At 37.1% G+C, this 12,619-nt stretch overlaps 1 non-coding gene across 1 annotated transcript; it reads left to right on the top strand.

Annotated features, from left to right (window-relative positions):
* Positions 1–549: 549 nt before the first annotated feature.
* Positions 550–622, top strand: TRNAR-CCU (transfer RNA arginine (anticodon CCU)). Its single transcript has one exon. It is a non-coding gene; the product is annotated as a tRNA-Arg (tRNA).
* The last annotated feature ends 11,997 nt before the right edge of the window (positions 623–12,619 follow it).

Raw genomic sequence — 12,619 nt, 5'->3', positions numbered from 1 at the left:
CTGAAGTTTCTGGCAGAGAGAATTTCAGGTTACTTATTCAGTTGCTCCAGGAATTCTTTAAAATTTCCCATTTATGCAGACTAACTGTACAATTACTTCTAAATAACCTCTCAGAAGAGAGAATCTTGTAGTATGCAAGATACATATGTGATTTGCCATCAACATATAATTTACCTATCTTAACTTCACCCACTATTTATGCAAGTAATGGGAATGGCATTTTCCTCAATTTTTTTTTAGTCTAGTAATTTAATGATCAGTATAGGAAAAGTAGAGAATATAAATGAAATAAACACTTTTGAAGAGTACAGACCAGTTTTGCAGAATACTTCACTTTAGAATTGTTGAATACTTCCATATAAATAGATCCAGTTTTTGCATTTTTGCCAGGAATACTACATAATTGATGTATACTCTTCTGAGTGAAGCATATCCAGAGATCACTTGAGGTCAGTTTGTTTGATGTGATATATTTGATTCCCCAAGAGGCAGGCTCTGATAGGGAAGCTAATTTGAAGGAATTTTATTAAGAATCGCTCTTGGGGGACTTCCCTGGTGGTCCAGTGGGTAAAACTCTGCACTCCTAATGCAGAGGGCCCAGGTTCCATCCCTGGTCAGGGAACTAGAACCTGCATGCATGCTGCAACTAAGAAGTCTGCACGCCACAACTAAAAAAAAGATTCCACATGCCTCAACGAAGATCCCAGGTGCCACAACTAAGATCTGGTGCAGCCAAAATAAATAAATAAATATTAAAAAAAAAAAGAGAGAGAATTGCTCTTGAGATCATCAGTAGGGAAAGAAAGGAAATAAAGATGGATTTTAGCACAGAGAGAATTTGGGCTGTGATACAGTCTCAACAAAAGGCTCAGCCGATCCTGAGAGAGGTGTGAAACTGCGGTAGCCCTTCAGAATTGTCCAGCATTAGACAAGGGAACTAGGCGCCTGACTTGACCAGTCATTAGATGAGGGCTACACTGGGAAGAGGGTGTGCCTGTGGGTGAAGTGATCTCTTCAGCCAAGCCAATTCCAAGGAGAACTGACAGTTGGGAGCTGTCTGACTAAATACTCTAGCTATGGGAATGCATCTTTCAGCCCCAAATGGGTGGCACATCAGTGCCCACTGCATTCCGTTAGTGGTAATGTTAACTTTGATCACTTATCGTCTGTCATTTTTCTCTACCGTAAAAGTACCTTATTCCCCTTTGTAATGAGTAAGTAATAATATTGAGGAAAACTTTGACATTATATAAATTTCCTGTTTCCCCCCACAAACTTTCACCAGATGATTTTAGTATCTATCAAGGATTTCTGCCTTGATCAACTATGAAAATGTGATTTTTTATTTGATGATTCTTTTCATATTTATTAATTGGCATTCTACTGTAAAGATTATTCCTTTTCCTGTTATTTCATTAATTCATATATTAGTAGTATAAACTCATCAATTTTATTTTTTATATAATATATATAATCCATTAATATCATTATTTATTTTGATGCTTAAATTTGATGGGATCTTTATCAGTCTGACTTTGTGTCCAATTGTGTTCAGCTTTGTGCTCAGGTGCAATACTGAACTGCTTTTAGAGAAGCTTTACGTAACTTCTACTGCAAATAAATTACTTTCACCTCAGTATTCCCAGGAGATGACACATGCTAATTTTACAAGAATCTAAACTAAACAAGACATAGAAGGAAGGAACCCATAAAATTACACTTAAGCATCCCATTTGTCAGTGTATGACTATAATTCAAAACTCTGCTCAACTGAGCAAACCTCAGTTTTGATATCAAATAATTATAACAAAATTAAATATATCTAATTTGCATACATCAATATTTTGCACATTTGCATTGTTATACCATATTAATTGCATTATACATAATTTCTACAGTTACATATTACATGATATTTAATCTAAATTTAATATTTCTTTAATTATTTAAAAAGTCCTTGGTGAAATGTGTTGAAAGTGACACTGGTACAGTTTTCAAGAGCTTTTCAATTTTTTGTTGCAACTCTGCCACCAACATTTATTGTTATTTTTATTGTATCACTTAGGTGTTTTAGATCTTATTTTCCTTATGAGTAAAATGAAAATTTTACAATCAGGGTTAAATGTGATACCCAACATGAAACTTCTTTGCATATTATATATGCATATAAGGTTCAGAATTTTGGAATGACTACAGATATCTTATGGAATCATGTTTATGTGGGAAAAGTGCTCTGGAACACTGAAATTTCTTTTGATATTAACTGGGGGTAAAGGAAGAACATTATGTTAAGAAGTTTCTCATCACAAGACTGGGATACAGGAGGTAAGTAAATCCAAGCATTCTAGGCTTATCTCTATTCCACCTCTTATTTATCTTACCTATGTTGTTGATGTACTTATCTATCAAGCTACTTTGACTAACTTTTATGGTGACTATCACGTGTTAATCCTGTGCTGAGTGCCATGAATACAAAGATAGATAAAGCTAGGACTCTGAACTCAAGGAACTTTTCTAGTGAGGAAGACAGGAAACCACCACAATTTACAACGCAGTGTGATGAATGCTATCAGTTAGAGTCTGGATCTAACTGTGTGCAACAGAAAACAGAGATAACAGTGGCTTAACAAAATAAGCTTCATTTTCCTCTCACATAACAAGAAATATAGATGAAATCAACCCAGGGTTACTGGAGTAACTCAACAATGTCAAGATAGAGGTCTATGGTATTGTTTTCGGTCTATCATGGTTGTTCTTTTATGGTCACAGCTCTAGTGATTGCAACCACATTTCAGGCAGAAAGTAGGGAGAAATGCAAAAGGAAAATAGAGCATGTGCCTGAATCTGTGTCCCTTTTAAGCTTCCTTAGAAACCCTACCCAACAGTATTCTTATCTCATTGATGAGATTTGTCACCTCTATCATGGTCACCTCTACTTCATGGAAGGCAGGGAAATGAAATTTTATCAGAACATGTTGTTGCCACCAACAAAACTAAAATTCTGTTGTAAAGGGCAGAAAAATGATAATTAACACTGGGTGGGCAATTAGAAATTTATTTCACAGTACAAATAAAAACTATGCTTACCATCAGAGCATAAAGGAAGGGCATTTAAATCAAACCTGGTAGTATGGTGTAGATGTGGATATTAATTCCTCACCAAAAGTACCCTTAAAACTTACTACCTGACCTAGACTTCCTCACACCTGTAAATAGCACCACCATCCCAACATCCATTCCATTATCAAAGTCAGAAATCTAGGAATTATTGTCCATTTTCCCTGTCTCCTAACCGCCATTTTATTATTCTATTTTTAAATATTATCGATGTGTCAGTTTTTCTATTCCATAGCCATCATTTCCATCCTAAAAGTCTACATCTCTCATTTGCCTATTATAGGAGCATCCTAATTTGTCTCCCTACTTCTCCTCTTGCTCCTGTCCAGCCTATCCTCTGCTCACACAGTAGCAATAAGAGTCTCTTCTTAAAATGTAAATTAAACCACATCACTCTATTATATTAAAATCCTCCAAAGGCTTCCCATTGCACATAGAATAAAATGCATATTCATCCAAATGCAGCAGGGCTGGGCTAGAGGACTACAAATACCAAATCCTGATCCTACTTCTAGCTTCAAAACTGCAGAGAAAATGTCAAAATGGTTCCAACTGCCAAAAAGATCAGTTTTAATATTTAGCAACTGTGAGCCCAAGAATGAATTCTCTATCCTGCTTGAGCTTTCTTATGTATGATAAGAAAACTACTTTGATTAACACTAACAGTTCTAACATCCTATGAAGAGTATAAAAGTCTGCTATCTGAGTCTGCTATCACTCGTTTTTTAGTACTTTTGAGTACTAAAAATCTGAGTCTGCTATCTGAGTCTGCTATCACTCGTTTTTTAGTACTTTTAGTTCTGCACCTATCTATTCCTTCACAAAGTACAAATTAATAACAAAAGGATATTTATTTTTTCAGAGTTCCATTTGTAGGATTTTTTTTCATACAGCTTTTCATCAGGGTAAGCAGATGGTAGGTTAGCTCTGGAAACATACTGTAGTATTGTTAGTATAGCTCAATCCTAAGTGTGACACTGGATCTTGTGTTCAGATACTCTTAATTATGCTCATTCTAAGCATATGAGGTGCCAAACAAATTAGTAAGTTTTATTATGTTCTGAAATGCAAAGTGAATCTTCTTGAGAAAGTTTAACAGAAAATAAGTAAAATACAAATTGGCTAAATTATCACAGGAATAGAAGTTGGTAAACTGCTCCTCCATGTCTTCTATGAAGAAATTAGGACATATTTCAGAATCACTAATTAACTTTAAAAAATCATGAAAAATTAGCAAGTAAAATAATGTACCTACTTTATCCATCCAGCAAATATGTATTTGGTGTTTGTACACCTTGTACATAAAACAAAAATATTCATATAACTTTGTGCACCATATTTTGAATATACTTTTAAAGGTACATTCCAATCTACGTAAAACACCTTGTGCCAAAAAAAAAAAAATCCATATGCATAAAATCCTTCAGGCTCTAAGAATAGCATGAACTCTGAATCAATAACTCTCATTGGTTCTTTTCTGACTTGTAGTCTTGTCATCTGATAAAGCAGTGCCTTGTCTCCAAAATCCTTGCCATCCCTAAAGTTTCTATTTCCATCATTGGAGATGTAATCAGTAAAGCTGGCTGTTCCTAACAAACATTTATATCAAGTCCTGTCACTGCTCCAAAGAAGCCATTACAGTGAATAATTTTATGAGTAGGTTGGACCCAAAGAAGCTAAAAGACCCATTATGGCCTATTGTGTCAAACAGACTTGCAAAATAAGAGGCCCCCAATTTGACTTTCAAATATAGAATGAAATCACTCCCCCAGGATTGATAGTGTGCATGTTAAGAGTCTTCCAATACATGAGTATTGGATATGAGTCATATCATAAGATATGTGTCATTTTATTCTAGTTTGTCAATGACTCATCCAAAAGTGCCTCAGTCAGAGCCAGGAACGTCCCTCATTGACTGATGCAGCCACTGTCCCTCCAGCCTTTAAAAATGCAAAACTTTTTTTTAATGTTCAGTCATTTGTCAAGAATTATTTAATTTGTGGTACCCCAAAGGTGCTCCCTGATAATCTTCCACGGAGTTGGTCTTATTTACTATGCCTGAATTACTCTAATTTTCTAGTACAATAAAAGCAGCCTATTGACCCTAAAGAGCCATGTATTTTCTTGTGAATACCCTCAATGAAACACCTTAGCTTAACAAATTAACAAAATTGATGCTTTAGAAATCTTGAGGAGGTTATAGAAAACCATTAATATGATAATGAAGGAAACGCAGAAGGTTCTCACTAAGGGCAACTGTAGGGAAATCATCTGTCTCATCCCTCCCCCTTTATATAGAAGCTAGATTATATGAGAAAGACTGACCCCACTCCAACTCCAAAGGTGAACTCTGATGGATCTAAGCCATTTGGGTCATTTTTGGATTCAAGTATGATAATATAACTAAAGCTTAAGCTAATCAGAACATGGGATTCCACTGATATAATTAATGGTTTAACCAAATTATTACCCTCGCAAAAGTAAGGCTCAGGATATTTATTTCATGGCTAGAAGAAGAAAATTCCTGTCTTCCCCTAGATCTATGCAAAACCTGGTAGGCATGGATACTACACCTGGCAGCCTTGAGATAAACCAGCCTAAGGACAATTTGAATATGCAGAGGAATGCAATGAAAGACCACAGAGACATAGGACTGCCACCTCAATGATGTGATTTAAGTTATTAATATTTGGGTCAAACTAATCCTAAAGGTCACATTTTCCACAGAATTTTCTAGTTATATAAGTGAATAAATCCCTTATTGATTGAGACAAGTTTTAGAGCACTAAATTTTTAATAAACACAAGTCATTGGGATATCTAGACAGAGGCTTAAAAAAGGAACCAAAAGTAAACAAGATATGGGAAGAATGAATGAGAGCCATAGAAGCTTTACTGATGTCCTAATTTTACTTAGTACCTCTATGAGGTTATACCTAAAACTCTGAAGATTTTTTAAAAATGTAGAGGTATAAAATGGTTAAGTCATAATACTCAATTGTGTGAACAAAAATTAACTTTATAAAGTAATTCAGTTTAATCTCTATTCCGAGCCTCTGTTCTGCCTAATGGCAGAAAACTTAATTCCAAACAAACTTAGTCATTGCAAGCAAGTACTGAGTCAATTCAAGGTTTTCCTTCCCGTTCCCTCCAGAGGGGCATTAAGATCCTGGAGAGTTTACACAGCATCACAGCATTGATAGAAGGCATATGGTTCCTGATCATCACCATTTGTCCATGCTGCCAGCTACTTAACAAACAACAACCATCCAATCTGTCTTCACAATGGTCATACCTCCCAGTTGGCATACAGGTCTCAGATCATTGGTCACAGTACTCTGTTCTATATGTTATACTCCTGAGATCCATCTGAATTAGTTCATCCTTTCTCAGCCATCTCTAACCGCTTCTGTGTCACAGAGAATTCAAAGATGCTTTCCTCTTCCACCCTAAGGCTACTGGAGAATCAAGGGTGGTAGTGCTGCTATACAGCTACATCTAAAATACAAATTCTCCCCTATAAATCCCTCTAGTGTTGCACCATGCCAGGGCAGGAAATCTTTCGTGGACTCTTCTCTAAAAATAAGAAAAAAATCTCCTCTATTCTCACATGGCCAAGGTTGCCTAGGATATTCTCATAATTAACTTGAAATGGGCAGGGAGTACAGAGGTTTTTTTGAGACTTACTCCAACTCCAAACTCTCTTGAAGTCCCATAAACTCTCTTTTGTTTACCAGTCCAAAGGTTTTATCTATGGTAGATGAACTAGACAAAATAATGGCTCCCCAAAGATGTCCATGTCCTAGTCCCTGGGACCTGTGGATATGTTACCTTACAGGGAAAAAGGGATTTTACAAATGTGATTAAGTTAAAGACCTTGAGCTAAGGAGATTATCCAGGATTCTGGGGTGGGCCAGTCTCATCACAAGGGTCCTTATGAGAGGAAGACAGGGTCAGAGAGAGATTTAAAGATGCTATTCTGCTGCTGGTTTTGAAGATAGGAGAAGACACCATAAGCCAAGGGATAAGGCAGCCTCTAGACACTTGAAATGGCAAGGAAAGATCCTCCCCTAGAGACTCCAAATAAAATGCAGCCCTGCCAACCCATTTTGAACTCTCACCCCCAGGATTGTAAGATAGTAAATTTGTTTTGTTCTAAGCCAAAAAGTTTGTGGTAATTGTTACAGCAACAATAGTAGGGCAATGAGTCCTCAAAAATTCTTCCAGATCTTTCTGACTTATGTCCAAGGTTTATGTCTTCTGGTTGTGTTGTGATAGCAGTTCCTTGCAGTAATGAGGCTTTGTATCTGGTAGCCAAATGAGGATAGATCCCAGTGACTACTGTGATGTGGCAGCAGTGGAGAAAAGGAGAGTGCAAATTGGTTAATATCTCACAACAGCATCCCTTCACACCGGGTAACTTAGTGAATAAAATCACACATGAGAGGTATCAGTGATAGAGATTGTATAATGTTTGTTATAACCCACAGCTGTATGCCGTATCATTTACTATTTATTTATTGCAAATCCATGCCTTCTCACTTCCTGGTAAGACAGGAACTGGGATGCTAGGTATTTCAAGATATTGAGGTGCTTGAGAACTAGTAAAACCATGGAGAGTTATACGGTCTAATTAACAACCAAGGAAACAAGATTAAAATTTTCATGTAGATATTTCATGTGTTTATACTTTGACTTCTATGGATAACAGTATTTTTGACTTCAAACATATATTTAACTACTGATTGGTTTAATATGGAATCATGGTTTCCAAAAACAACAAGAGATACTGAGTCTCTGTATTCCTAATCAGCATTGATCCTAAAAAGTCAGTGCCTCATCCAAATTAACATTCTATTTTAAGGTGTCAAGTAGATGTATTATTCTAGAAAATTGTTGCTTAAAGCTGTAGTTCAAGACCTTCTGCATCAAAGTGTCAAGGTGATTGTTTAAAAAGCATGTTTATGGTTACTATTAAAGATCTATTGACTATCCAGAGACCCAGGAACCTGCATTTTAGTAAGTTCTCTAAGTGATTCTTAAATACATCCTAAAGTTTGAAAGCCCATGGCCAAAATCACAGAGACGTTTTTGTCCCTGGTTCAAAGGATGAGACAGTGTTTTCCACAGGCACTGGAAAGAAGATAAACTTGAATGACTGTCTTAATCTGATGGAAATTTATGAATCCTAAAAGCGCTATTACTTTCATAGTAGGTTTAACTGTTTAACATCTAGATTAATGTCTAAAAAATGTGTGCACTGCGTTCCTCACTTGATTAAACTACAAAATGCTTTTTCTCTTCCAGAGTTTATAAAAAGGATAAAGCTAAGCTAGGATTTCATGGTTTGCTTTTTATTCTTTTGGATTTTCAAATATAAAATGTCCACACGTCTCTCAGTCTGTCCCCATTATGCAGCCAGCCTTAGCAGTGGGATTCCTAGCACTGCCACTGTGTGGCCCTTCCTTTTCAGTGAATGGTGTTCTCTGGCTCTGGGGAGAGTTCTGGCTTTGCCTGGAGACAGCTTGGGCACAGCCTGCTTCTGATGCAAGCCCTTCCATCAGTATAGTCACCAGTGAAATCCTGAAAAGTGTCAAGATCTCAGTCACTCATAGGACAGGAGGCTAAACTGTTCATTCTTCCATCATCACTAGCAGTGTGTAGAACTCGTAAATGCTTAAAAATGCCAGGCCTAGCAAATTATCCCTTGAGGTGGAGATTTCCCAGCTTGCCAGTATTTCCTCTGCCTTCTTCCTGGGGAGAGGAACAATTAATGATTGCAATTAATTCGTTTTTTAAAAATACCTCCTTCTGGGCTTCCCTGGTGGCGCAGTGGTTGAGAGTCCGCCTGCCGATGCAGGGGATACAGGTTCGTGCCCCGGTCCGGGAAGATCCCACATGCCATGGAGCGGCTGGGCCCGTGAGCCATGGCCGCTGAGCCTGCGTGTCTGGAGCCTGTGCTCCGCAATGGGAGAGGCCACACAGTGAGAGGCCCGTGTACCGCAAAAAAAAAAAAAACCTCCTTCTACAACCATAAGTACATTTAGGCATAGCAGGCCACAGAGAATCCTATCAGATTTGGACTTTCTAATTGATTTATTTTACATTTCTTTTCTCTACTCTTCCATCTCTCATGATACCTTTCATTGATTAACTATAGATTAATTTCTTTACCTTGTATACAGATGAGGGAAGAAAATCACTCAGCCTTCTGAATTCTTTTGAAATTGCTCCTTAACAATGCAGCATTCATTAAATAAGGCAAAGAGCTATTGTGGTGGTGGTTTGATTTTGTTGTTTCTGTCAATACCTTTTCTAGAAATTATATCTCAAAGTCTTTAAAATCCAAAGGCAAAAGTCATGCTCAACCTGACATAGCTCAGATTGGTCCTCTGCTCCTAGCTGTCCTCCAAAGACATTTCCTCCCTAGATGTTATTCATATGCATATCTTCACAATGTAGCCTCACAAACACTGATGTGTGAGATGTCTCTAGTTTCCATTCTACAAGCTCCAATCCTATATTTTCTACTTTCTTGTATCGAGTAGCTAAGCCAATGTCACCCCAAACCTAACAAATCCAAGCCATCACCACTAACCCCTCAATACCCCAAGTAGTCATTGCTTCCATGTAAAAGTCTGGATTTCACCGTTCAATAGAAATATGAGAGTCATGAATACAAGCCACAAATGTGAGCCAAGTATGTAATTTTAAACATTATAGTAGCCACAATGAAGAAAGTAAAGAGAAACAAGTGAAATTAATTTTCATAATATACATGTAATAATATACAGTTAATAATACATTTTCTTTGCATCCAAAACATTATCATTTTAACATGCCATCAGTATAAAATTATTAATGAGATATTTTACATTGTTTTGTTCATACTAAGTCTTCAAAATCTGGTGTGTACTTTATGCTTATGGCATATCTTATTGTGACTAGTGGCTACCATATTAGACAGCACAGTTGTAGACTCATTAAACTGTAATGAAAGGTTGTTCTCCCCTCAAGGCTCATTCAAAGCAGCCTCTCTTTCTAGTCTTAGCACCTACTACTTCTCAAGTGTTCGGCACTCAGAGTACTCTTCCCTAAACACTTCCTGCTCTTTCCCACTTTTTGTCTTTGTTGGTGCCATTCTCTCTGCACAGAATTCCTCTTTTGTGCCTTTCAAAGTCTTAACCCACATTGCATGGTTTCTCTGCTCTCACAGCACTTGCAGAAAATGTATTTCTGTTAAGTAACCATGAATGATTCATATTCTTATAAATATCCCTTTAAGTTTCTATTTTCCTCTGTTTCCCTCATGCTGTCATTTTTCCTTATCCTTATATCCTGGTAACTAGATGTTTCCATAGCATGAGAGGCAGGTCTGCACAAGTAGGAGGTCAGTCTGGGCCTTGTTTATATTTTAGTGGCTGAAACATAGAAGTAAACTCAGTAGCTGCTGCAACACAGTAATTCAGGGATCAGATGCCCTATTACCGTTAGAGAGCAGCCATCTATAGCACAGGCACCTGCTGCCTCCTTGACAGAAGATTTGTTGGTCATTGAGCCATTCAATCATTAATTCAATCGCTTATTCCATCAGCAATTAATTATTGAGCTCTCCTTCTCTTTGATGTTACTGAGAGCTTCATCATGCTGGGTGCTGAATAAACATTCACATTTGCTATGAATATTTAATTGTTTTTTTCCTTTGTTCCCCCCCAATATCCCCCATACCAAACTTCTTAAAATATTCTTTAAAATGTCTCTATCCAAGAAAAAAAATTTTTTTTTATTTTAAAAGCAATTTTTTTCCGAAGATTAAAAGAGCATGCCTGATTATTTCTTAACCAAATGAATCATAACTCTTTGCTTGAAGAAAAAAGACAGAAAATAGCTATTTTAAAATAAATGAATTTCATATTAAATAATCATATCCTCTTTTATGAATTTAGCCAAACATAGGTATGTAACTTGTTGATATAAACACTGAAGCCTTTTTTTCCCCCTAAAGTAGCACAAACATACTCTGTCCATGCCACAGTATAAAACATTGTTCATTTTCCTTATGTTTAAATTCTAGTCATTTTATCTGTGTACATTAATAGAATGCAATACAAAAATAAAACAATATAAATTATATGGACAATATTTTCTTTGAGAGTTTATAACAGAGTTATATGGCAGAATTCCACGTCTCATTATGTTTTTGCCTTAGGAAAAACGGAACTATGGGGCAAATAACAAAGATGATCACATACCAAAAAAAAAAAAATCACTATGATGAAATATATCCAAAGCTTGAGATATTATGACTACACAATAAGGAAAGTTCTTGTCACAATTTCCAATCTGTGAAAAACTTCTCAAAATATAGAAACATACCTTATTTAAAGTCAAACAAAATAGATGATTATAAAAACTGACTCTCTTTGCAATGACACAGAATTGTATAAAAGAAAATAATACATGGAAACAGATTAAATGTCCAACACTGGAGAATGGCTAGACAAATATACAGTGGACACTACACACTCATTAAAAAGAATGTTGAGGGCTTCCCTGGTGGCACAGTGGTTGAGAGTCCACCTGCTGATGCAGGAAACACGGGTTCATGCCCCCGTCCAGGAAGATCTCACATGCCGCGGAGAGGCTGGGCCTGTGAGCCATGGCCGCTGAGCCTGCGCGTCCGGAGCCTGTGCTCCGCAACGGGAGAGGCCGCAACAGTGAGAGGCCCGCGTACCGCAAAAAAAAAAAAAAAAAAAAAAAGAATGTTGAATATCTGTGTGTCCTGACATGAAGAAATAGCTACTACATATTGTTGAGTGGAAAAAAAAGTTAGAACACAACATATTTAACATGATTCCATGTGTGTAAAGTAGATTATATAGTTGGTACAAACTTCTTAGGCAAAAACACAGATTATACAAGCATATAACATTTTTTTATTTCTGAGTTTTCAAAGTCCCATTTCCTCTCAGTAGCAGAAAGTTTAAATTTGCCAATTCATGTTAAACTCAGTTATTTCCAATTTAAAATTTATTTGGGGGGGATACATATTCAATAAGTTCAGCATTCTAAAATTCAAACATCCCGCTTCCCCTCTCCCACCCACCACTCCATCTTTACTTTCCCTTCTGCCATGGGTGATCTAAGCTCTTGGAGAGTTTCTTTGTCATCCTGACACTAGAGAGAGGTGTCTGTGCCATAAGGATGGGCATCTGTCCATGCTGGCTTCTACTGATGTGTACAGCACACACCAGTCTTAACTATCCCACACATTCTCCTGCCTCATCACCCTCTGCCTTCCAGTCACCAGGTCCATACAGGTCACTTTGCCCCCTCCTCATTCTTACCATGAGATCTCTCCAGGACTGTGGGATCCTAGCCACTTCCACATCCCTCTTGAGGACACATGATGCACTTGGATTTCCCTCCCATATCAAGGGGGAAGAGTAGAGGGCTCTTGGAGTAGCTTTTAAGCCACTGAGAAGACACCTCATTCAGTCATT

This window comes from Phocoena phocoena, chromosome 3, assembly GCF_963924675.1.
Source record: "Phocoena phocoena chromosome 3, mPhoPho1.1, whole genome shotgun sequence".
Lineage (NCBI taxonomy): Eukaryota > Metazoa > Chordata > Mammalia > Artiodactyla > Phocoenidae > Phocoena > Phocoena phocoena.
The sequence above is the reverse complement of the archived record's forward strand: the minus strand, read 5'-3'. Positions and strand labels throughout refer to the sequence as shown.